Source organism: Lontra canadensis, unplaced genomic scaffold, assembly GCF_010015895.1.
Source record: "Lontra canadensis isolate GAN:19392208 unplaced genomic scaffold, GSC_riverotter_1.0 scaffold3, whole genome shotgun sequence".
Taxonomy (NCBI): domain Eukaryota; kingdom Metazoa; phylum Chordata; class Mammalia; order Carnivora; family Mustelidae; genus Lontra; species Lontra canadensis.
In genome coordinates this window covers 4,453,322-4,478,370 of record NW_022630997.1, presented here as the reverse complement: position 1 = coordinate 4,478,370, position 25,049 = coordinate 4,453,322, and the positions used below count along the sequence as shown (strand labels likewise).

General features: G+C 39.2%; 1 protein-coding gene across 1 annotated transcript in view; it reads left to right on the top strand.

The window, feature by feature from the left end:
- The window catches only part of ATRNL1 (attractin like 1), a 794,045-nt gene that overhangs the window by 765,868 nt on the left and 3,128 nt on the right, over positions 1-25,049 (top strand). The gene's annotated exons all lie outside the window — the stretch shown is intronic.

The following is a 25,049-nucleotide window of genomic DNA, read 5'->3' as shown; positions in this document are numbered from 1 at the left end:
CTTAGGTGCTCAAGAAGTTCAGGAGAGAAATTTTAGTGAAGTCTGTGGTAAGTAACCAGAAGAGCTTGGTCTTCAGCTGGGTCTTAAGCAATAGAGGAACAGAATTTGGATAGGCAGAGAAAACGTGTTTCTTATGGTTTTTATACCTCTCATCTGCAGTAGGAACCTGTGAATTCCTTTGCAATTTCAGTATATGAGATATTTCCTGGTAATTAGCAAACATAAGAACCTGACTGTGAGCAGCTAAAGTGATTGGCCCTTACTCAACAGGAGAACTTCACAGCTGTGACCGCATGGGGGAAGAGGAAACACTTCCAATGAGGCCCACCCTTCCATTTGGCATCCAAGATTGCCCTGAGTCTTTGCATGCAGATCTCCAAAAGATAAGGGGTCAACAGATTGTGTTGATGCAAATGCGATGTTCAGATTCTTCTTGGGAGCACAAGTAAATAGTAAACAAGAGAACCTGAAAGTTAGCTAAATTGGAAAGCTGGCTGAAATGCTAAATAGAACATACTTGGTAAGAAATGATGGGTTCATTCAGCCTGGAAGAAGAGCAGCAGAATGGAGAATGTGTTCTAATACAGCTCTACTCATTACGATCTCAGCTCTAAGTTCTCCAGTGATAGGTACAGAAGGCACTCTGAAAGCTTTCCACTTGTCTAATTATTTCCTGCAAAGTCTTTCATCAAACAGTGGAAACATACAAAAATCCAGTGAATTTTTTCTATTTTCCATGAGATAAAATGAGGCTGCAGGGTTTGGAGTTCTGGGCTATAGATGAAAGATATGGATACAGAGGTAGAGATGACATACAACTGAAGCTTATGGTTGCCCCAGGAATCTGTCCATCTGTCCATGACCCTCAGTATCTCCTCAACTCAGTGCAACCCCATCCTTCCTGACTCCCCTCAAACCCAGACCCACTGCCAGCAATTCTTCTCACACTGTTTCCCCGCACTTCATGTCCACGTTTGATTAGATTCACGGGAATTCTATTAAGTCTAGGTCTTTCGTGTTACAAGCAGGGACAGCTTATCCCTGGCTCTGATGGCTATGGTGGTTTTACAGTATATCCACAAACTTTTTTTTTTTAGATTTTTTTTTATTTATTTGGCAGAGATCACAAGTCGGCAGAGAGGCAGGCAGAGAGAGAGGAAGGGAAGTAGTCTTCCTGCTGAGCAGAGAGCCTAATGTGGGGCTCCATCCCAGGACTCTGGGATCATGACCTGAGCCGAAGGCAGAGGCTCTGAGCCACCCAGGTGCCCCCTATATCCACAAACTTTTGATAATCTTCCTGTCAACAGGTAGAGCCCAAATCTCCTACCCCTGGGGATGGTCTGGACTCAGTGACTCCCTTCTAACAGAGTAACACAAATGTTACAGGGTCCGGCTTTCCCTGCTGGGTTACAAAAGGCACTTCTGCTTTTGTTCATTTTTTCTCTTGGATCACTTGCTATGAGAAAAGCCAGCGGCCATCATGAGGACACTTGCCACGAAGAGGCCCATGTGGTAAGAAATGGAGGCTCTGGTCAGCAGCCAGGAAGGAGGCCTTCCTGATGGCTACATGTATGAGCTTTGAACGGGTCCTCAGGTCCCAGTCAGGCCTTCAGGTGGTTGTCACCATGGCCAACATCGTAGCTGCAACCTCAGGAGAGGCCTTGAGCTCAGCTCAGCTAGTCCCAAATTTTGACTCACAGAAACTGTGAGATTAATAAACACTTGTTACCTTAAGCATATAACTTTGGGGGTAACTTGTTATATTATTGATACCTAATACAATGACCTAACAGAGTCATGTGCTATCCCAATGTAAAAAAGTCTCACAAAGAATTAGGTGAGAATTCCTCATGTTTTGATAGGCCTTGAAAAGGAAGAATCAGCTTTGGTCCACCACTAAGGGTTTTCACATCATATCTGAAAGAACACACTTATAACAGTGATTCTCAGCAGGGGCAGTACTACCCCATAAAACTTTTTCGGAAATTTGCAGAACATTCTGGGTTTTCATCATGACTGGGGCCACTTTACAGGCAGTTAGTAGGGAAGGCGCAGTGGTCTCAGATGCCCTGTGGAGCACGGGACAGGACCACACAGTGTAGAGTGCCACGCTGGCCACTCGTGAAGGGAAAGACAAAAAAAAATTGTTTAAAGCTGTCTGAACTTAGAATTTCTGTTTCATATTAAACTCATTTTTAATGCTTTTAATATATACTGAATTTTCCAGAAATATCTACTGTGTAAATTGATAGATTAAACTTTTTTTTTTAGAACCTTTCTAGAGTCGTTCAAGCGCCTCAATGGTAATCGTGATCCTCATATATTAAGTTGCTAATAAGACACACACATCAGTCTGCATATACACCTGAAGAATTCCTAGTGATTCTACAAATAGTTAAAAAGTATCTGACTACTCATAATATAGCTATATGCAAGCACGACATTCAGAGAACCTTGGCCCTCAATTGGTACAGATGTGTTGAGAGATAGTATGGCAGAATAAGGTGATATATAGACCTGGATTCAAATCCTGATTCTACTATTTGCTGTGAGTTAGTAACTTTTTACTTCTTTCAGGATCAAGTTTTCTCATCTGGGTAATAAGGTAATAACAACTACATCGCAGATTTTTGGAAGGGTTAGAGTTAACGTTTCAAAGTGTTCAGGGTAGTACCTGGCCCACTGTGGGTGTGTAATAATGACACATATCATCGTAAATAATAGTACATGTTTTGCTCCATCCTGTAATGGTAAATCAGTGTGCTTGTTCCTCCCAGGTGTGCTAGATAGGACGCCAGCTTGATTCTGAAGCTAACAATAGTCATGATTTAAAATAACGACAGAGAAACCCAATGAGATACTAGGTATTGTTTAGCTTAAGAGTAGGGAGGGAGCTTCTACAGTCGGTTGTGAGCTTAGAAGTACACAATAAAATTATTAGGAAGCTAAGGGATGTCCAGTTTTTTCAATATGGATTAGCATTTTCAGTGACATTTTTGATGCAGAAAGTAACTGTCCCCCATGCCACAAGAGGTTATAAAAAGCTGCAATAAAAGACAACGAATCTGGAATTTGCCCTTCTCACAGGGTCACCACGGCCTCCACTGTCCACACCCCTCCTCTCCAAGCAGAGACAATGACTGGGTTACGTTTGTGGAGAGTCGGTGCGTTTGGGGGCGTGCTGTCTTCCGATCTCTCCTCTGTGTTCATTAGTGGGTAGCACCTCCCTCGGACTCTAGCCACGTGTGCAGGTGTGCCAAAATGTGTTCTGTCCTCAACTCAGTCTTTGCTACTGCTCATGGAACTCAAGCCAGCAAAAGCCAAAGCTACCCCAAGCCTCCCAAAGAAATGGGAAAAGCCAAACTGAGCGCAAAAGGGGGTCATATTAAGACTCTAATTCTGAGACACTCGACTATCCCCTGCTGGGAGTAGTCTGGGTGTCTTACAGACACCCAGAGTCTGAGAGGGGCACGAGAACCCATCTAGCCAGGTCTGGCAGGAGATTCATTTGCTACAGATCCCAAGAGGAACCCTTAGAAGGCGCCAAGCAGCCCAAAGGTGCATGGAATGGATTTAAGTCATCCTTTAAAGTGACCTTGCATTAACCAAAATCTGGATTAATTTGCATTGTACTTAAAAAAAATATATCACCTTTATAACCTCAGATAGAAGCATTAATAAAAGAGGGAAATCTTCTAGTCAGTATCATAAAAAGAAGTCATATAAACTCAATTTTATAGATGAGGTACTAAAATTCCAAAAAGAAAGTTTTAAGACAAAAAATGAATATGTTAAGAATTATCAAAATATCAGTACTTCTTTCGACAACTGATGTATATATAGAGGATATTTAAATATAAATTGCCTGGGAACCAAAATTAGAAGAATAGCACAATAACAGAAATGGTTATTGAAACCATCTGATATCCCTTCTATGTTCTACAGCATCAAATAATGATATGACAGTCCAAGTTGCTCACAGAATAAGACAGCTTTAGAGAAATTTTAGTAGACATTTCACAAAAGGAGGTCTCTGAAAACTTAGAAGATGTTTTAGATAATGCAATTATTTAATCAAGAATGTCAAAGACCAGCCATCACACTACCTGCTTTTTAAAGTCAAAGAAGCTGGGAACTAAAGAGGGTATTTTAAAAAGAAGCAGAAGAAGAACAAATGACAAGAGAAAGAGAAAAATTATGACATCCAGCCTAACGGAGATGATCATAGATTGTAGCTCTGCACTATTTTCTCAAGAGTTTATATACGAGCTAATATGTATGAAAAGATTTTTTTTTAAAGATTTTCTTTATTTGACAGAGAGAGAGAGATCACAAGCGGGCAGAGAGGCAGGCAGAGAAAGAGGGGGAAGCAGGGTCCCTGCTGAACGGAGAGCCCGATGAGGGGCTCTATCCCAGGACCCCAAGATCATGACATGAGCCGAAGGCAGAGGCTTAACCCACTGAGCCACCCAAGTGTCCCTGAAAAGATTTTTTAAAATGTAGAAACTAGTAACTTTTTTAAAAAAAAGGATGAGGTAAGAGACCTAAGTTACAACTTTTTTAAAGATTTTGTTTAAGAGAGAGAGAGCACAATGGGGGGCAGGGAAGGGCAGGGGGAGAGGGAGAAGCAGGCTCCCCACTGAGCAGACAGCCTGGTGCAGGGCTCCATCGATCTAAGGACTCTGGGATCATAACCTGAGCAGAAGGCAGGTGCTTAACCAACTGAGCCCCCCAGGTGCCCCTCAATATGTTTTAAGTCAAGGCACTTTCATTCTTTTCTCTCCTCCTCCCATGTTTCCAGGTTTCACTGGTCCGAAGTTTGAGAATACATTCCTCATTTACCTTTATGCTGTCCTTTATGGTTAGAGAGCATCAGGTAGCAGGTGCCTCATAAGTGTACCTAGAATCAATACCAGAAGAAATAGAACATGAATAATCTTCACGCAGTGGCTGATTCCCTAAAAATTGGTGTCAATATAAAATATTGGTGAATCTCCTGATTTCAAAAGGGAATAACCTTAAATTTAGTAACATTTTTATAACTGTGTATTTTCAAACATTGTAAAATAAAAACAAATGAACTTAAATATTGTGGAAATTCAGGCAGGGTTAACCAAAACTTTCTGTGTTTCAAACCTATGAGTGAAAATATTTCTCAAACATTAGCCTGCTTCCCTACCTCAGTGATTCTGACTCACCTAGAGCCGTGGGGGTGGGGCAGGTTTGCTCAGCTGACGAGGCTCCTGCCAGCCTCATTACCCAAGGGTGCCCGTCAACACGTGCTGAATGAGGGCCTGAGCCGTCCCTGAACCCAGCCCTATGTGCTCGCTATCATTTTGGCACTAAGATTTGGTTGAAATGAAAAAAGTCTGTGGATATACATAAGCAGTTTAGCATGGCCTGTCTTTGGGAAAATATTTTTATTCTAATCCTTATTTTTTAGAGAGAAACACCATAATTTGTCAACTGGGATTTGTATGTTTTACTAAGGAAACCAGAATCAGAAGTAGTTTTTCTGTAATCATTTGGCTAAAATTTGATTTAATGTAAGGGGTGCCTGGGTGGTGCCGTTGGTTGAGCAGCAACTCTTGATTTGGGCTCAGGTCATGATCTCAGGGTCATGGGCACCAGCCCCATGTCTGGCTCCTTGCTCAGCAGGGAGTCTGCTTAAGCTTCTCTCTCCCTCTCCCTCTGCCCCTCCCCCCAAGTGTACACGAATGTGTGTGCACCCTCTCTCTCTCTAAAATAATAAATAAATCTTTAAAATTTAATGTTAAAATTTTCTGAAGATAAATAGCCAATCAAAATTAAGTATACTTTAACATATAATAACATGATCCTTTTATATACATAAATAATCTATATAATATTCTTTCTTTTTTTTAAAGATTTATTTATTTTAAAGAGCATGAGAGAGCAGTGTTGGGGGGTGGGCCGGGGGAGAGGGAAAGGGAGAGAGAATCTCAAGCAGACTCCCTCCTGAGCAAGTAGCCAGACAGGAGGCTAGTGCCCATGACCCTGAGATCATGACCTGAGCCCAAATCAAGAGTTGGACCCTTAACCAACTGAGCCACCCTGGCACTCTGATAATATTCTTTCTTAGTAGGAAGGATTATCTCTGGCAAAAAAAATTCTCTTTTCCAGGCTGGCATATGTGGTATTATAAGAACAGGTTTTTAAATTTTTAAATTAATAAGAAAATAAGAAGTAAGGCAATATCTTTCATATAAAGAATAACATATAGAAAAAACAAATTGTAAGTTAAAAGAAAAAATTTAGATTTACTTCTATAGACACAAAGACCTAAAAGAGCAAAACTAATTTAGTATTTTTCGCGTAAGGAAAATACAACTCATGTAATAAGTGGGCTCATGGGTTATTTTCTTGCTATCCTTAAGATACTCATGTTCTTCGCCCCACAGTAAAGGGAGAATAAGAATCATTTCCATAATTTAGTGTAATGTTTGAATTACAAAGAGCGATTCAATTTTTTGTTAAGATCATTCTGTAGGCACTTACAATCGTTTTTGATCAGAGTCTTTACTTAAGGATTAAAATCCTTCTAGTGATGATGAAGTGGTCCCATGATTTAAATTATGTAAATTATTATATGCACATCTTCATGTGACCCAGCAATGTCTCATACATACATATGTCCACATATATTATACGTATGTAGTAGATCAAAAATTAGAATTGCATTAATTCAACAGTGATTGATAAAGTTTGAACATTTGCTAAGAATATTGTGATCGCTGTTGCCTCCAGCAACTTCTTTTGTATTTTCTTAATAATACAAAAAATTTAAATAAAAAAAAAGACAATTGGCGCACCTGTGTGGCTCAGTCAGTTGAGCATTGGGCTCTTGATTTTAGCTCAGGTCATGATCTCAGGGTCCTGGGATCCAGTAGCAGCCCCACATCAGGCTCCGCTCTGCAGGGAGTCTGCTTCTCTCCCTCTCCCTTCCTCTGTCCCTTCCACTGCTCCTGAATAAGTGCTCTCTTTCTCTCTTTTTCTAAATAAATAAATAAATACATTTAAAAATAATAATAATAAAAAATAAAGCAATAGGAGAAAACATGAGAACACCTTATTATGATCTAAGGGAGGAAGGCCCTTCCAAGTAGCACAAAAATATACGAGTCATAAAGAGCATCTGTAACTTGAAGTACATATGAAAGCAAGTTTGATGCTAAGAGAAAAATAAAGTAAAAAGACAAATAGCAAAATTAGAGAAATATTTGCAACACAGTATACTACTGTTGAGTGTTCCTTTATCCAAACCTTTTCACAGTGATACAAACTTGTAAATGTATTTGACAGTATTTCATTGACTTGTCAAAAACATCAATGCACAATGGAGGTGTCAGGAACAGTCTGAGTGCTGTTTTCATGCTATTGCTTAAAAATCTAAATTCTGCAGTAAGTGTTTCATGTTATGATTCCGCATCATCTCTGAGCTCAAACTGTAGTCTCAAACTGCAGGGACAAGAAGCAGCAGGGTTCAGGTGGAAGTTATTTATTTAAATAACTTTATATTTAAATGCCAAATTAGTCCTTGAATAATTCTAACTTTTCTGTGTTTTCCAATGGAGAAAATGAAATAATCCCCTTCCACTACTCCACCTCACCCCTCTGACAGTTTGGGATACTGACCTGTTCTTTCCCTATATGTTAAACCAGGAAATTTCTAAGATTCCTTCCAGCTCTAAAATTCTCTGGTTCTCTGAATATCCCCATTATTATCATGACATCTCATTCTGCTGAAAGAAGGTTAAATCGGTAGTCTCTTATCTTACATCTATCTTTGTGAGAAAGAGTAAAGAAAACCGAATTCAGTTTCTTCATGATTAATGCATTTGTCAAATTCTTTCCAAGTAGCAAATTAATTTATTGTGTTTTTTCATGAATGCAAATTAAAGCTGTTCAAACTATTGTAAAACTTAGCAGTCCTTTTTCATAAATTAAAGCTAACTGATTTAATGTTAATGAAAGGAACTATATTCAAATACAAATTTTAATAACCTGGGTGGAAAGAAAACCTTAGACTTCATAAGCCTTTCCTTACATAAAATTCATGTAACTTGAACAGAAAGTCATTAAAAAGTAATTTTCTATATTGAAACCTGTATTAATTACCTTGTATGAAACTCTGAAAAGTTCCTTAATAAATGTCTGGCCCTATGTGTCCCCGAGAAGGAGAATTGTCTATTGATTAGTTAATTATCCCAAACTAAGGGCCCCAATTCTGATGCTCACTGTCTTACCTTTTTCCTTGTTTGAAATTCTCATCAAACCAGAACTAAAACAGTATTGTTTTGTTTTGTTTCGTTTTTAAATAAGGGAGTACTTTGCTTAGTCTGTTCATATGGATAATAAAAGGGGTACCAGTATAATTGTAATAGAATATTTTGCAATTTGTTGGTTCTTAGGGCTAATCTAATACTCCATAAGTGTGCGTGCGTGCGTGCGTGTGTGTGTGTGTATAGCATCCTTATTGGAAGGATCAGATTTTAAGAATGATCTTAGAAATCTGTCCTGTAAGCTTGATTCTTTCATACTTGTAACAATGCCTAAATTTGCTTCAACAGGATTATAAGAAACAAAGGCATTACCAAACTCACTGAATCCTCGTGTTCTTGAACATAACCATCCTGAGAACCCCATTTTGTCAAATCCTTCCCTGAAGAACAAGAGAGAATCAAAATCAGTATTTTCCTTTGCGTTTGTGTTGTAACTGCGTTGTACTCGATTTTCACTCCGTTCAACAAGGAGAAATTTCAACTTCTGTTCTGACTAATAAACTATAGGGGCTAATTTAGGCTCACATTTTTAAAAAGGAAAATTTTGTTGATGCTAAGTGTGATCACATATATTTCCTACTGGGATTTAGGAATTTTTTGTATAATAAAAGTATCTGTTTTTTAATATTAAAATTTGCAACATTTACTGAATTCAAAAGGCAGTGCCTGATTAGATTTAATGTTCACTAATTCTAGGGTTAATCATTTAAATTGAGGAAGAGACATCTAAAACATAAATCTTTGACACATTCGATCTGATTTTTGTGTTACACCAAAGTCATAAGAATCAATAAAATAATGAGATTAAAGCTGAAATATGTCCAAAATCTTTTTGGCTCATCATCTAGGAGCCAGAGAAGTAACAAGTCTGAAGGAGTCTGCGCTTTGACTAGGTCCTTTCATCCTGCTTGCAATAGTTGTCCCTGTTGGGTTCACTTTAGGACAAAATGAGCTCATGGAGAAGCACTGTAGGCTTCCTGTGATGAACACATGAAATATTTTCACCCACTTTTTCAGTATATCTTGGCTATCTTACCACCTTCCAAAATGTCAGCAGTGATTAGACTACATTATGGGATAATTAATATGAACTTTTATCTCAAAGCTAATTTTGAGTTAATACTAGAACAAAACACATGTCAATATGTTAAAGATGGAGAGCGGAACAGACTGCTTTGGTATATAAAAATATATTTTTTCTCTTTTCAAATGTCAGTCTAATATAAACGTTTGAGAAAGGTTAAGTAATCTGTGAAAAAGCATCTTTGTGAGGTTTGTGGTGTAGTTCCCAAGTCCTCTCACAGAGTATGGTACAGATCCTCTCGTATTAAAGTACTGCTCATGTTAAGAAGTTAAGCAAGTGTCTCCTCATGGACCGGGCTTCAGGGCACGTGGCTGTGGATGAGTAACTATGTACAATGTACACTCGAATACCAGCGCTCCGTATTTTAAAATGATCTTCAGGAGGCATCCTACGCCTTGTTTCCTTCTTTTGAACCAGCTTTTTCCACATCAGCTACAGTGAGTCAATAATTTATTTCATCTCACAGTAGTTCTAGAGATATAGGAGATTTCTGATCCTAAGATGCCTGTGCATGTTTAATTGCGCTTCTAAATATAGCTCATGTGTTCAGGATTACAGTGTATCAACTCTGCATGTTGGATCACAGAGTTCAAGACACGATCTAGACATGCCATCGAGGCCACCGTAACTGTGAACCAATCTGAATGGCTCAGCCCAACAGCCAGGCTATTCCACCGCTCACAATTTAAATTGTTGCTTTGAATTAAAATTAAATTTTGGGTATAATTGGTTTAGCTCCTTATTCAGCTGGGTCAGTTCTGGCCATATGAGTAGTTTCTGTACAAAGACAGCCATATTATGTCTCAGGCAGCTCACCCAATATTTTCTTGCAGATAACACTGTTTATAATCCCCTGCAAAGAAGGCTCTGTGGTATGCAGCTAGGTGTAATGCTTAATGGACTTTGGACATCGAGTCCCTGAGCCATAGGATCTGCTACTTTGTACACTCACTTTCCATCCTTTGCAGATTATCCTAGTTTTCTACAAATAGTGGGTAGTTCTTTGGCATTGTAGCTTATTGACTCAAGGTCAGTACTTTCTGCTCTACCTTCTCATTTCTCGATTAGTACTTGACCAAAGAAAGAAAAACAGCTCATTGGCCATTTTCACCTGTGGAAAGTGAAACGGGAATGAAATGTAGTTCATTAAAATCTGTAGCTCTTCACAGGGCATGTGCATTTGTTTTGATTATTGCAATCCTTGTTTGTCCAAATGGGTTTAAAATGTAGTCTTTCACAAAAAAAAAAAAAATAAAAATTGTAAAAGCAAGGGAGACTAAATGTACTTAATTATAAATAAGTCACTTATAGTTGCCTTTCAGTATCTCCTTTACATCATTCAAGGGCAAGTCTTAAGTACCTTTGTAAATAAAATTTTTAATCTATATTCTCCAGCTCTAATAAGTGAGGGTTTTTGAAAAATTAAAAAGAAAAAGGATTTGGAGTAAGGAATATAAAACAAAATCTGATGATATATATATATATGCTTTTGCGTGTGTGTGTATGAGAACCTTTTTTTTAAATTTTTATTACTGCAGTGTAGTTGGCATACAATATTATATTAGTTTCAGGTGTACAACATAGTGATCTGACAATTCTGTATATTACTCAGTGCTTGCCACAATAGGTATGGTTACCCTCTGTCATGATACATTATTACAGTGTTATATACCATATTTTCTATGCTATCTTTTTCATATTTATTTTATAACTGGAAGATTGCACCTCTTAATCCCCTTCATCTATTTTACCCCCCCCCACTTCCCTTCCCGTCTAGCAACCACCAATTTGTTCTCCGTCTTTATGAGTCCATTTCTGGTATTTTGTTTGTTTTGTTTTTTAGATTCCATGTGTAAGTGAAATCATATGGTATTTGTCTTTCTCTGAGTTATTTCAACTTTATGTATCACCACTGTGTGGTCACAATTGGCAAGATCTCATTCTTTTTTTATGGCCGAGTAATATTACATTATATTCCAATAGTCCAGTATATCATTTCATATTATCTTTATCCATTCATTTATCAATGGATACTTAACTTGTTTCCATATCTTAGGTATTGTAAATGACACTGCAATAAACAGAGGGGTGCTTTTATCTTTGGGGGTTAGTGTTTTCCTTTCCTTTGGACACATATATCAGAATTGGGATTGCAGGATCATATGGTATTTCTATTTTTAATTTTTTGAGGTATCTTCATACTGTTTTCCATAGTAGCTGCACCAATTTACATTCCTACCAACAGTGCACAAGGGTTCCCTTTGCTCCACATCCTTGCCAACATTTGTTGTTTCTTGTCTTTTTGATGCTAGCATTCTGACTGGTATGAGGTGATATTTCATTGTGGTTTTTGGCTTGCATTTCCCTGATGATGAGTGATGTCGAGTGTCTTCTCATATGTCTGTTGGCTTTCTGTATGTCTTCTTTGGAAAAATGTCTATTCCTATCCTTTGCCCATTTTTTAATCAGATTATGTTTTTGTTGTTGGTTTTGGTGTTGAATTGTATAGGTTCTTTATGTATTTTGGATATTAGCCCTGTATCAGATATATCATTTGCAAACATCTCCTGTTCAGTGGGTTACCTTTTTGTTTTGTTGATGGTTTCCTTTGTTGTGCAAAACCTTTTCATTATGGTGTAGTCCCAATGGTGGATTTTTATTTTTGTTCCCCTTGCCTAAGGAGACATAGCCATAGATATCTTACTAAGACCAAAGTCCAAGAGATTACTGCCTATATTTTCTTTTAGGAGTTTTATGGCTTCAGGTCTCAATGTTTAGATCTTTAATCCACTTTGAGTTTATTTCTGTGTATGGTATAAGTGATCCACTTTCATTTTTTGCATGTAGCTGTCAAGTTTTCCCAACACCATTTATTAAAGAGACTGTCTCTTCCCATTGTATATTCTCCTGCCCTTTGTCATAGATTAATTGACCATATACGCATGGGTTTATTTCTGGGCTCTCTATCCTGTTCCATTGATCTGTGCATCTTGAAACAAATATTTTTTAAAACCAGATAGTACCATACTTCTGCTATACTCCTATACTTTCTTAGATTTAATTCCTCTAAAATGCAAGTTTCTTTTCCTTATTAAAACAAAACAAAACAAAAAAAACTTTTCCTCTAATTATGAGAACTCATCAACCATCGGGCTGAAAGTCAACAGCAGCTGGATGGTGAACTGGCCCCTTGCCCAGACCTCAGAGTAAGACTAATTTGAAAACCCTTTACAGAATGCAGCTCAGAGCCTGCTGCTCAGAAGATCCTGTTCTAATCAACCATTGATCATAAGAGATTTCCTTTATTGACCTGAAAGCAAGTTTTTTCATCTCCCTGCCAGCTAAGGCACTTACTGAAAAAAGGTAGATAAAAATCAAAGTGAATACGCCTAATGAAGAAGGCAAAGTCTTCCATCTCTCCCACAAATGACATTCTAATTCTCTCTCCAGTGGGCCCTCTATAATGACAAATACAAATACGAATTTCTGTCTCCATCCGTCTCTTAACCCATTTCATTGCCACCCTGTGAAGAAGCTATGATTAGCAAGATATCCCTTCTACAAATATATTTGGATATTTAAGAAACTATAGTCAGAGATTGTAGAACAATGTATGGGAGTTCTTTTTGTGTCTACAGATACCGTGGAATGAATGCAGGACCATGTTTATCCCCCTGGATATAACATCAGAAAGTTCCAGATCATTCTGAAATCTGCTCCCTCTATGATTTACCTGCCTGTAGAGTTTGAAAGGTTCCCACTAGTGCTGACTCTTTGTAACACTTCTCAATTTACAGTAGCTCAGGGGACACTTTGATTGTTTCCAAAGGCAAAGTGGGGCAAAATGACACTTTTTTCACTCAGAAGGGTCAGCCTTTATGGGACATGCTCAGTCAGATTCTCAAAATTGCTTCAGAGAATGAAGTTTTCTTTTATACTATTTTCTCTTAGATTAAAGGAGGTCATTTAAACAAACCACTTCCCCAAAGTCCCTGTTTTGAATTACTGGAGAGAATGTGTACTATCTGGGGTCTTGGATCACTTAGCAAACATCAGAGGCATGGTTTGGAGTCTTTTTTTGGGAAATACACTGTCCAACTATACTGCCTTTTCCTTCAGCAAAGGAGATTTATCAAGGATCAATTTGGTTACAGACACATCTGTTTTTGTTAAAATGCCTTTGGCCATTAAGTTATCTGTAATAACTTTCGGTAAGGTCTAAGCAATTTATAATAATATTAATGGAAAAATCATGATTCTGTATAGCATTTTTCCCTTCCATTTTATCTAAATGGCTAGCAGTGAGGATTTGCATAACTTTATCTTGCCTTTTTTCCCCTCCCATTTTTGCTATGATCTGAGAGTTTTAAACAGAAGGCACAAATTGACAGCTATGTATTTAGGGGAGCAGAAACATCACCTTGGACAATACTAAACTTCATTTTTTTTAAAGTTGATGGCTTGTCTTTTAATAGTTAGTGTGGTCCATAGGCACTGTGTGGTGTTTAAGCTTGAGGCTATCTACTGTACTCTCATATATTCTTCTATAAATGCTGTGGAAAACAGTGACTCACAGCACACCAACACTGTTTAACCTTGACTGAAAATTATAATCTAGTTCCTTATAAATAGATATCAGAGCTCAAAAAATTATTTGTGTTTTTTGTGTTGGCTCTAACTTTGCACAGATCTCCAGAGAGAGATCAGAACTTGAAAGGTGAACTGATTTTTCCTTTTGGGAAGTGGTTCATTCAGGAACTGAAAGAAGCTTATGATGGGGCTTCCCGAGTTGATTTAAAATTCGCAGTCTCTCCAAAGACATTTAGGGAGAGCTGAATTGCTAATTCTTTGCTGCCAAGCAAGTGTGGCCAGCTGTTTCAATTTTTCATCAATATTGTACACACAGCCACAGATATTAAAATCTGTTTATAGACCATGTTGACCAAGATACTGGGCCAGATGCTCACTGGTGTAGCTCTCACTGTCTGGACATAAGCATGTTCAGGTCTTCAGGGGAGCACAATGGGACCATGCAGGAGACTCTCTCCTGGATCCCCTTTTGGACAAAAGACTGTTTATAGGTACACTGCTGCTCTGTGGTCCCTCCCTGCCCTGCATTATTCCCATGCTCCACTCACTGTCTTCTTTGCAGCTAAGCACAAGGAGAAAGAAAAGAAGGAGGCCAGCCTCTGTTTCCGAATACCTTCAAGATAAAATAACATCAAGACCTCCAATCAGAATTCACTTCTTTAGCAGCATACAGAATGACGATAGTGCATTTACTCCTCATTCAAGTGGCAGTTTTGACTACCTATTTTAGACTAAGCATTGGGATATAAAGGTGAATAAAAACATAGCTCTTATATTTTAAGTGCTCCCAGTCTTGGGGGTAGGCAGAGTTAAAAATGCAAAATTCTATTATAACATGAAGAGTTAGAAAATTAATTTTAAAAATAATCTATTCAGTTGTCCAGAGATTGCTACACATAATGTTAATCCCAGCCTGGTCTTCGACACCATGCATCCTTCTTATACCTCTGATATGAAACTTAGAACCAGGTCTTCGTTTGTGTTCGTGGCGTCACGGAAACCATATCTGGAAGTACAGACCATACCTCCTGTTACCGGTGTGGTTCTCACTCTGGTAGAAGTATGTCCAGGCCTTCACAAGTCCATACCCAGCAGGAACAACTGCTCATCTCCAGCAAGGAAGTCCTCGGACCCAGCCAGTCCCCGGACTCTGCAGTCATGCTCGTGGCAGCCCTCTCTGCCGCCCTTGAGATCCTGTACAAGCGACGGGGCCTGCGGCGGGGTCTGGGTCCTTGCTGCAGGCCTGCTGAAGAAAGGCAGCTGCAGCCATAAATCTGGAGAGCCCGAGTGACCTTAGGAACCACCGACTCCAACTTCCTTCCAAGAGAAACCTCTCTAGGGACATTCCGAATTTCAGATCAAGAAAAACTTGGAAGCCACACACTCAGCTGGCTTATCGTTGTCATGGAATTTTGTGGCTATTTGTTACAAACAGAAACGGGACCCACAGGTTAGAACTAGCCCCTAACTAGTCTTCTTAGAGTCTTGGACAGTCTCGGTTCTGCCTTCCTCCTGCCTCTCCGGGTGGTCTGTCTTCCCATGGACTCGCCTCCACCATTGCCAGTCCTCTCCTCTCGGGCTGACCTCCTTCTTACTCTCTTCTTCCTACCAAGGGCAGCCTCCCCCAGCTGGTGGCAGAGACTGCCGGCTTCCCACCCAAGATCTGCCCCTCCGTCCTTTAGCGGAGAGTTGTTTCTGCAGAGGAGGGCTTGCTAATGGCATTGAGGCAGTACCATGAGCTTCTCTACCTTCTTGTCTCCCACCTGCCTCCTAGATGTCAGTGCTCCAGGCACTCGTGGAAGCCCCGGCTGAAGATGGCAGGATCACCGTCAGCCCGGGTCCCTGAGTTACCACATCGGACAGGGGCTGACCTCATTCCCTCGTCCTTCCCCCACGCACATCCTGACACCAATCAGGATACTCTCCTGGGACTTTTACAAAGTGAGAAATGAACTGACATGTGGAGCCACTGAGATGTCAGCCTTTAACTATTACAACACCGGCATTACTTACCTGTACTTACAAAGCCTTCAGATTCCATCCATGCAGAACACCCCGGTTATCTCTGGGCTAGACCTTATTCCTGAGCTTCCCACTGGCACATCTAGCCAGACACCCCCTCTGAGATGTCCCACAGATCGCTGGACTCAGTACATCTGGAACATAACAAATGATCCACCATCTACCATGGCGGTTCTGTCCCTGCTTCACATACCAGTGAATAACATTCGTATGCACTTGGCTGTTCAAGCCAGCAAGCTGGGAGTTGTTCTAGATCACTCCCTATTTTTCATCTCCCATATTAATCTCTCCTAAAACATCTGTGCTGTTCATCATTTTTCTCTCTCTTTATTGCCGTTTTCTTATCTGGTTATAGTTATCTTAGCCTTACCCCCAACTCCCATCCGTCTCAGCTACCACTAGGAGTGTCTCTTTGAAATCAACATATGGTGATGCCTTTCCACTCCTTAAAATCATCCCGTGGCTCTTTCCGGCTTGCAGATGGAACATCTATTTCCACGTTTGGCACCTGGGGCTGTCTCATGGACTCCTTTCTGCTTCTCTCTCTCCCTTCTCTCTCACTCTTCTCCTGTTCGCACCTATGCTCCACCCAGAGCAAATGTCCAAAAGTTTCAAATGCCCTTGCCCTTCGTGCTGGCAAAGTGTTAGTTCCCTGTAGCCCGAATACACCCCAGTGCTCAGGCCAGGCCTTTTCTCCCGAGTAGTCCTTTCTCATCTTTCACACCTCAGCTCAGAAACCACCTCGCCTGGGAATCTTTGACCTCCACACCCACCCCAGAGGTCTCCCCTCTACATTTTTTCCCTCATGCTTTGGGCCTACTTCATAGAATTTATCTCTGTGTGATTATTAGCAAATCTAAGAGTGCTTGTATTGTTGCCCTAGCTTCACGCTATTTGATAATGACTCTTTGACAACAGCCCACCTCAACCATGCTAGCTACATATATGCCCTCAACACAGGTTTTTCAGTTGAAGCTACACTGTCGTCTGCTCCTATGTGCATAAATGGATAAAATGATACACATCCAGTGTGAGGGCAATGACTGCATTAGTAAGCATTCAGTCAATGGTAACAGAATAGGGATTTTTAAAAAAATATATTATTGCTATTATTTTTATTACCATCAACATTAATTAATGCCTTTGACCTTCACTGATTTTACACACCTCTACCAGTTTTTGAATTTTGGGTTCCACCCCCCCCCCTTTGGCTCAATATCACGTGTGACTCATTTGTACTAAAGTAGCAATTTTCTTCTAACAGTATGAAGTGAGCAGAGTTCAAGTCAAAGGATCTGGAGGCCTGAGTTCAGGTGCCACCTCCAGCGCCAGCTGCGTGGCCCTGAACTGGGCATTTCATCACTATGTGCCTCATTTGGCCATCAGTGAAGAGGGGATACAATGAGCTTCCTGACCCACTTCAGCCAAATAGACTAGAGAAACAACTTAGATTATCAATGGGAAACATTTTTTTAAACCCTAGAAAGTGGATAAAGGTTAATTATTGGTAGTATTTCCAATAATAGAGCAATATTAATATAAGCAATGCTTTCTCTGTTGCATGTTGCCTTTCCTCTATTTTGCCATTACCACTTTCAGTTATTTTCATATTCTATAATGAATAGCAACATACATAAGTCTTCTGTATCTCTGTGAGCAAATTCTCAATTTGGTTATCCAAGGCATCAAAATAATTCTGGTTTGAGGACTGAACACAGGACCACCTCACTGACAATATTGCTCTAAACTGATGCCATCCACAAGTCTTTGAGTCCCCCTTTCTGTCCAACTGTGTTCCTTATTTGGCATTCCACACAGTAGGCACGTTAGCTGTTGGGTGAATGAATGAACGCTATTAAAGGATAGAAGCAAAGTCTTGAGTGCTCTGTGTTTTGTCAACTGCTCCCTACTTGACTTCAGACTTCTCACTTAGTGATGATGGTGATGGTGATGATGATGGTGGTGATGGTGATGGTGATGATGATGGTGGGGATGGTGATGATGATGGTGATGATGGTGGTGGTGATGGTGATGATGGTGGTGATGGTGATGATGATGGTGATGATGGTGGCGATGGTGGTGATGGTGATGATGATGGTGATGATGGTGGTGATGGTGATGATGATGGTGATGAGGGTGGTGATGGTAATGATGATGGTGATGATGACATTTTTGAGCTCTTAGGTACCAGGTACTTTTCCTAAGCACTTCACATTTAATCTTCACAATAACTTTGTCAAAAGAAAACGAAAGCTTGATCCACTATAATGGAAGTTCCGTGGGATATCAAATCTTTTATGTCTTGTCTGTTTTATCCATTGCTAAACTCTTAGGGACTCAGTGCAGTGCCTGGCATATATAATAGACACTCAAGAAATAATAGTTAAGTGAAGTGATTTGCTCTTCAAACACTTTCTTGATATTTGAGGACTTTGGAATTTTCTGGACATTCATAATTTGATTGATTTCTTACTAGTAGTGGTAGTAACTGATTGTTTAATTATTAAAATTATTAATTACCTTTGTATAGGACTTTATAAATATTTTCACACATAATCTCATTAAAGCAACCAATGACATTTTATTACTAGAAATGCTGAAATACAATGTCTCTACCTAATAGAAAATAAAATATTACCATTATTACAGTATTACCATGGTTTGATTTTTCCAATGAATGATCAGAAAGCACTTTAATTAATTTAAAGATGATTAGAACTTAAAATAAAGAATTATCATATATCAGATTCCTTTAAATGAAGGAAGAAAATACCAGGAAATATTTCCCCAGGTGGCTTAGGATGAGGGAATTCTCAATTGGAAATTTACTTAACAATGTGGAAGGGTAGCTACAAGGCTGATTCTTCTAATGTCCATGACTCTTAAAAAAAAAATCACTAAATATTTTAAATGAATTAGTAAGATTTTTTACTATGTAATTAAAATTAGAACTGTTAACATCCAGAAGAAACTTTACTTGTTAAGAAAGCATGAGGATTTGCATTAAACCATGACTTGAGATAGTAATGACCATGATTTACTCAACACATTCCAACCAATCAGAGAACAGTCCATATACAATTTAGGGAGAACTTAGCAATGTTACAGAAGGTGGCATCTGTGGTGCTGGGGTAGGAGTATATTTCATAAAACCTGCACGGTGTGTCTTTAAATGAAATTTTAAAATATTATGATGTGTTAAAGGCCAAACAAAATTGTATAAGCAGAATACATTTACAATTTGTATTTAAACACTGACATCTATAGTTGTCATTGGTTTTTAGTAGGTGAAGGGAAACATTTCTTTAAACTCTCAGACAAATATGACTAGTCCATTTGTCATTCCAGTGTTTTCAGTACTTGAAGCATTTCAATTTTGGTTCAACAATGTAACCTTTGGAGTTCTGCCTAATAATGACTTCAGTTGCACTGGCCTTCCAACAGATAAATTAAAATGGAAATGCATATTTTCTAATTATGCATCCAGCCCTAGTTGCATATTGGCAAGGATGGCCACACTGAATGTTAAATTAAGTCTGCACAATAGCTAGAGTCTAGGTAACATCAAAGTTTCCCAAAGTCACTTTCTTAATCATGTGAAGGATAGCCAGGACTCTGATCAGTAGTATGTAGCTGTATACAATCAGAGGGAAAACATTTAAACATCCCAGCATGGTATTTCCATTTAAATCTGATTACAGTGAAATAAAACTGTAGCCATTAAAGGTTTAGAAGAACTACAAATACAAGCCGTAAAAGAAGACAGATAGTAAATGAGGTAGTAAAACATTTCAGCAGGGCAAACAGTTTACAGCACTCATTCAAGTCGTCCTAAAGCAGACTGTGTAATTCACTGCAGACCCTGCACCAATCCCTGAGCTCCACTTAAACCTGCAATTAACCTTTCACGCCTAATGAAGCTGTTTTCCTGGAAAATTAAAATATATAGTGGTGCCTGCTTTTACACAGACTTGGGAGGAGAGCATTTCAAAATGAATGACTTTTCGGAGGCTTTGTTCAAATGTAAAATGGAAGTGCTATGTTTGTATATAAAGAGGATGTTCTTTCCAAGGCAATTTCACTTGATGTGCAGTATTTTATTACTGTACTTATTAATTGTTCTGCATGATTGTAAAAAAACACACATCAGTAATTTTATGACTACATTGTTACAGCCAGAGTCTACTAATACCATTCTGCTTCCATTAGGAAAAGCTAGAGTTTTACTAAAGATAACTCAATCCCTGATGTTTCTCCTTGGTGGTTTTCATTGCAAATTTAGCGGTTTAAAAAGATATATTTATTTACCATGTAAATATGTAGCTGTTAGTCATTTCTATTGTTTTTGTTTTGTTTTGTTTTTTAAGGGCATGTCTGCAGGTGTTTATTGAGAAACAAAGTTCTTAATTTTAGGAAGAAATGGTTGGAGTTTTTTTTCCCCTAAGAATCTGGATACAGGTCCGATTCTGGTGTATCTTCTACTTACTTCCTAAATATCCACACCAGTAACTATTAAATAGTGCCCCTGTTCTGAAGGAAGTCTGCATGGTCCCAAAAGATTCTGCTTCCTTCCCAGCTCACCCAGCCCCAAGTGACCGAGAACAGCCACCAGTGACATGCCACCTTCGTAAGGGCTAGTTTGCCACACCACGAGGCCTCGGCAGGTGGAGTAGGAAACAGAAAATGGCACCTTCTTTCTTAAGAGGTTTATAATTCATATTTAAATAACCTAAATGTCATCGTGTCTGGTATTTAAAAACTAGAAGTGCAAAAAGGTAAAGCTTATAATAAATATTTAAACCCCAGCATTTTTATTGAATCTCCCGGCATATTTTGATGTAAATTCTGCAGCCCGCCGCGTCTGTGCATCATCTTGACACGGTAAATGAAATTCCTTTGGACCACCAGTCTAAAATAATGAATTGTTCCCCCGGTTAATTGTATTGCTTTGATAACAAGGAACTATGCTAGGCCCAGAGAACACAATAAGTGGATTTCATCAGATGATTTGTGTGACGTTTTGAAAAATGATCTTCTGGAGTGACCTGATTTTAATGGAACTCAAACCCTGGGCAGCACGCACCGCTGCATGGCGTCCTGTTGGCCAGAAGCGCTTCCACTAGGGGCACCAGGAGTTGGGGGGTTGGCACCTGGAAACCTCTACCCGGGCACAGATTTCCCAGGGAACTCTAAAAAAGGAGAAAGGGTTTGCCTCAAAGAGCAATATGGATGAATTATTTTTAAGTTGTTTTTATTTATTGATGCATTGGAAAAAAAAACAACCTAGGACAGATCTCAAGCTACCTTTATCTCTTCATCACCCTTGTGAAAATAAACCAAGACCAAAGAAATAACAAGCAAGGCTATTTATTCAGAACTTGCTCCAGCAAGGGAATCACCCAACATTCAGTGCTTGCATTTCGGAAGACACTTAAAAATAGGCAAGTGTGTGGGATATAGTGGAAAAAAGAGAAGACTTCAAGCATGCCCTGATTGGAAGCTATTGGCCCAGGAAAGCTAGAGTCAGGTTAACTAGACATGGGGCATCCTAGATGATTCGTTAGGGGTCCATATTTGCCCTTCTTGGGTTGGCCCTAAGTTGGAAGCTTGGACAAAAATTAGGGAAGTTGTCAGTTATTAATGAAGTTCGGTAGGTGGGACCCGTTGTTACTGAGTAATCATTTGACCTCCTGGACTGTTACTAGAGATAGCAGGCTGACTTCCTGCAAACCTGCCACGGCGGGTGGGCTTTCTAGTCTGGTTATTGTAGATGGGAGTTGGTTTCCTGAGCAGGTTGCTGCATCTGTGGGCCAGAGTCATGTTATTGCCTGGTGATCGCCTGTTTGTATAGTCCGTCTCCCACCAGCATACACGTTTCATGCAAGGAGAGGGCAGAAATACTGGTTTTCTTAAAGAGCTACTGACAACTTTTCTTTTTACCAACTAGGATTCCCTAACAATAGAGTATACTGAAGGGCAAGGACAGAAACTAGTTTGATTTCTCCATCTCTCTCTCTCTTTTTTAAAGGGACTTCCACACACTAGACACTTCGGGAAGACTGGGACCTGTTTCCTCATGTTTACTCCTCTGTTCAGGGCTTCTTGAAGCTTGAATGAGGACCTAGCAATTTCTGGGTTGTTGTGTTAGAGTTCTCCATAGAGTACAATATAAAGATATGCAAAAATGGTAATAAAAACTTATGCCCAACAATTTGATTCAGACATGCATGCAGTTGTTATGATCATTATGCTGTTCTTAATTAAATTATAAGATTATTTAAAAAAAGGTAACTCATGAGATGCTACAGCTGTGTAGTCCTGTAAAGGACCCGAGTTTAAATCTAAACAAAAACATGGTTTGGCCCTTCCAGAGGATGAGAGCCAGTCATGCGTCCCCTGGAGCCTCCTCTGAGGTCCATGTGGGGGACACTCAACATCAGTGAAGGAATTCAGGGTTCCTACATGCATGTGCCATTTATGCAGAATCTGTAAATGTAGTTGATAGTTCTATTTCCATAGGAAAGAACAAAAATTTGCCAAATTAAAAATGAGCATGATTTGCGATTTTATTTGTAAATCAAGGACTGAAATATGGTTTGTGATTTATTATTTTCAATGGAATGTGTTTCCAAACTTACAAATCATTAGCAAACCCAGGATATGAGAGACACCCCTTTAATTTGGCTTCGGACTTCCAATAGCCTGGATTACAAAGGTACAGTGACAGTTTCAGATTCACAAGGAATTTCCTGTTTGGGCAACTCAAACTGCTTCTCTCCTGACATTGTATCTTCTGTGAGGAAAACAACATTTGCAGCCACATGTAAATGGAAGAGTATTGTGTTTCAGAGCTCCTTTGGAATGGGTCATGCAGTAGTTTAATGAATAACATGATTTCATATTTAGAAGCTGTGATCATTGCAATTACTGTAAGTGGTCTCTGTCTACATTAGAAGAGACATATATTCTTTGTCATATTTGGCTGTCTCTGGAAAAGATGGTGCCAGGAATGAACTAACAGAAGGTTGTGAATTATGACAGAAGGATGCCAAGAGATCTGTGGAAACTTAAGGTCTGCCTGTACTGAATTTTTTGTTAGCACAACCCTGGCCTGTGAGCCTTTTTAGAACAACAACAACAACAAAACATGTGCTTCAGCTCCCTCCCTTGAAGAAATAACAAAGTAATTATTTCCTACAGCAGAAATATCTGTGTGGGACACTTCAGAAATTCCTATGTATTCTTCTGAGGTCAAGAAAGCAATATTTATTTAAACTTTGAACCTTTAAACTTGCGTTATCTCTAAGCAATTCAGAATGTTTATTTAATGTCCTGAAAGAGCAGGGTTTTTAACAGCAGCCCTTAAAAGGCAAATATCTAAGATTATCAGCCTAGGCGGTGATTACTGTAACTTTTTAATCCTTTCCCTCCCTAGCTTTGTTAATTTCTTCTTCTCCACAAATACCTTCTCTTCGATTTTCACATGTACATAAAAACTCCTTTTCCCTTTGAAAAATGTATGTCCTCAGATGATCATCTGTATTCGCATATATCTCATCTGACCTGTTGCTTTCCCTGTGTACCAACTCACCTCTTTGCAGTGCCAAACAGCTTGAACGTGGCGGCTTTATGTGTTCTCACATTTCCTCTCTCCCCATTCCCTGCTTAACTTTCAGACTTCCCTTCTCAGTTAGGTATCGACATGACTCAAACATCATCCAGATCTTCTTCGAGGAAATCTAATGTCCTCGCATCCAGCTCAGTGCTGGCCCATTTGGTACTCTCTGCAGACTCCTTGAACGTGGCGTCCCTTGACTTCTGCAGTCGTGCACTAGACTGGTTGACCCTCCTCTTACACTACCTGTTTCCCTCTATCGGCATTTCTTTCTATTCATAGACCTCTGGAGTTTTGTTCTTACCAGATCATATTTGAGGCTTACCTAGAGAATACTACCCACATGGAGTCAATTATGGAGTAAAATAATTATGACCCACATGCAGTCAATTATGGAGTAAAATAATTCAGTGGCATCTTGCATAGCTTCAGATCCAAAGTGAGACCTTCTAAGAGCAGCGCATTGAGGAGATGTCTGTAGGGCTCAGGGCTTGGTTCAGGTCAACCCAGGGTCAAGTCTTCAAGACCTGGGAGATGGGAAAATGAACCAAAAGCCCTTTAGTCACCTCCTTAAACCAAGCAGGCTGGTCTCTTGGTTTAATATGGTGACTTGGCACATTTTGTTTTTCTCAAGAATTATATGAAACTAACTTAACAGAAACTAAAATGCTTCACATATAGCTCTGATAAACCGGAGTATCTGGCTGGACCATTGCTTGTACAAATCTAGGAAAGTCTTTACTATCCATGAACATCGTACCAAATGTTCTTGTCAATTAATAGACAAAATGATGTAACAAAACAATATTCTTTAAATTACCTATGATAACTAGAGATCCACCTTTGTGCTGATAGTCTGCTGATAATACTCAGGATTTATTCTTATTTTTAAGAAATATCAAGCTGTCTTTCTTCCATGTCTACTTGTCCATAACACAACTCTCTGCCTGGGTGCTTTCTTACTTCTTAAAAGCACTTGAAAAAAAAAAGAATGAAAAGACAGGCCACAGATTTGGAGAAAATATTTGCAAAACACATATCTGATAAAGGACTAGTATCTAAAATGTTAATTAAGTCTTAAAACTCAACAATAAGAAAACCAACTGTTCAATAAAAAAGGGTAAAAGATCTGAACAGACACCTCACCAAAAAAAATGTGCATCTGACAAATAAGCAAATGAAAAAGATGCTTAACATCTTATATTATTATGGAATTGCAAATGAAAACAACCATGAGATATGGTTACGTATCTATCAGAATGCTAAAATCCCACACACCACCACCACCAAATGCTGACAGAGATGCTATCAACTGCTGGTGGGAATGCAAAATAGTATAGCTCCTGTGCAAGATAGGTAGTTTCTTTCAAACCTAAAAGCCAGGCTCACCACATGATCTGATGATCATGCTCCTAGGTATTTGTGAATTGGAAAC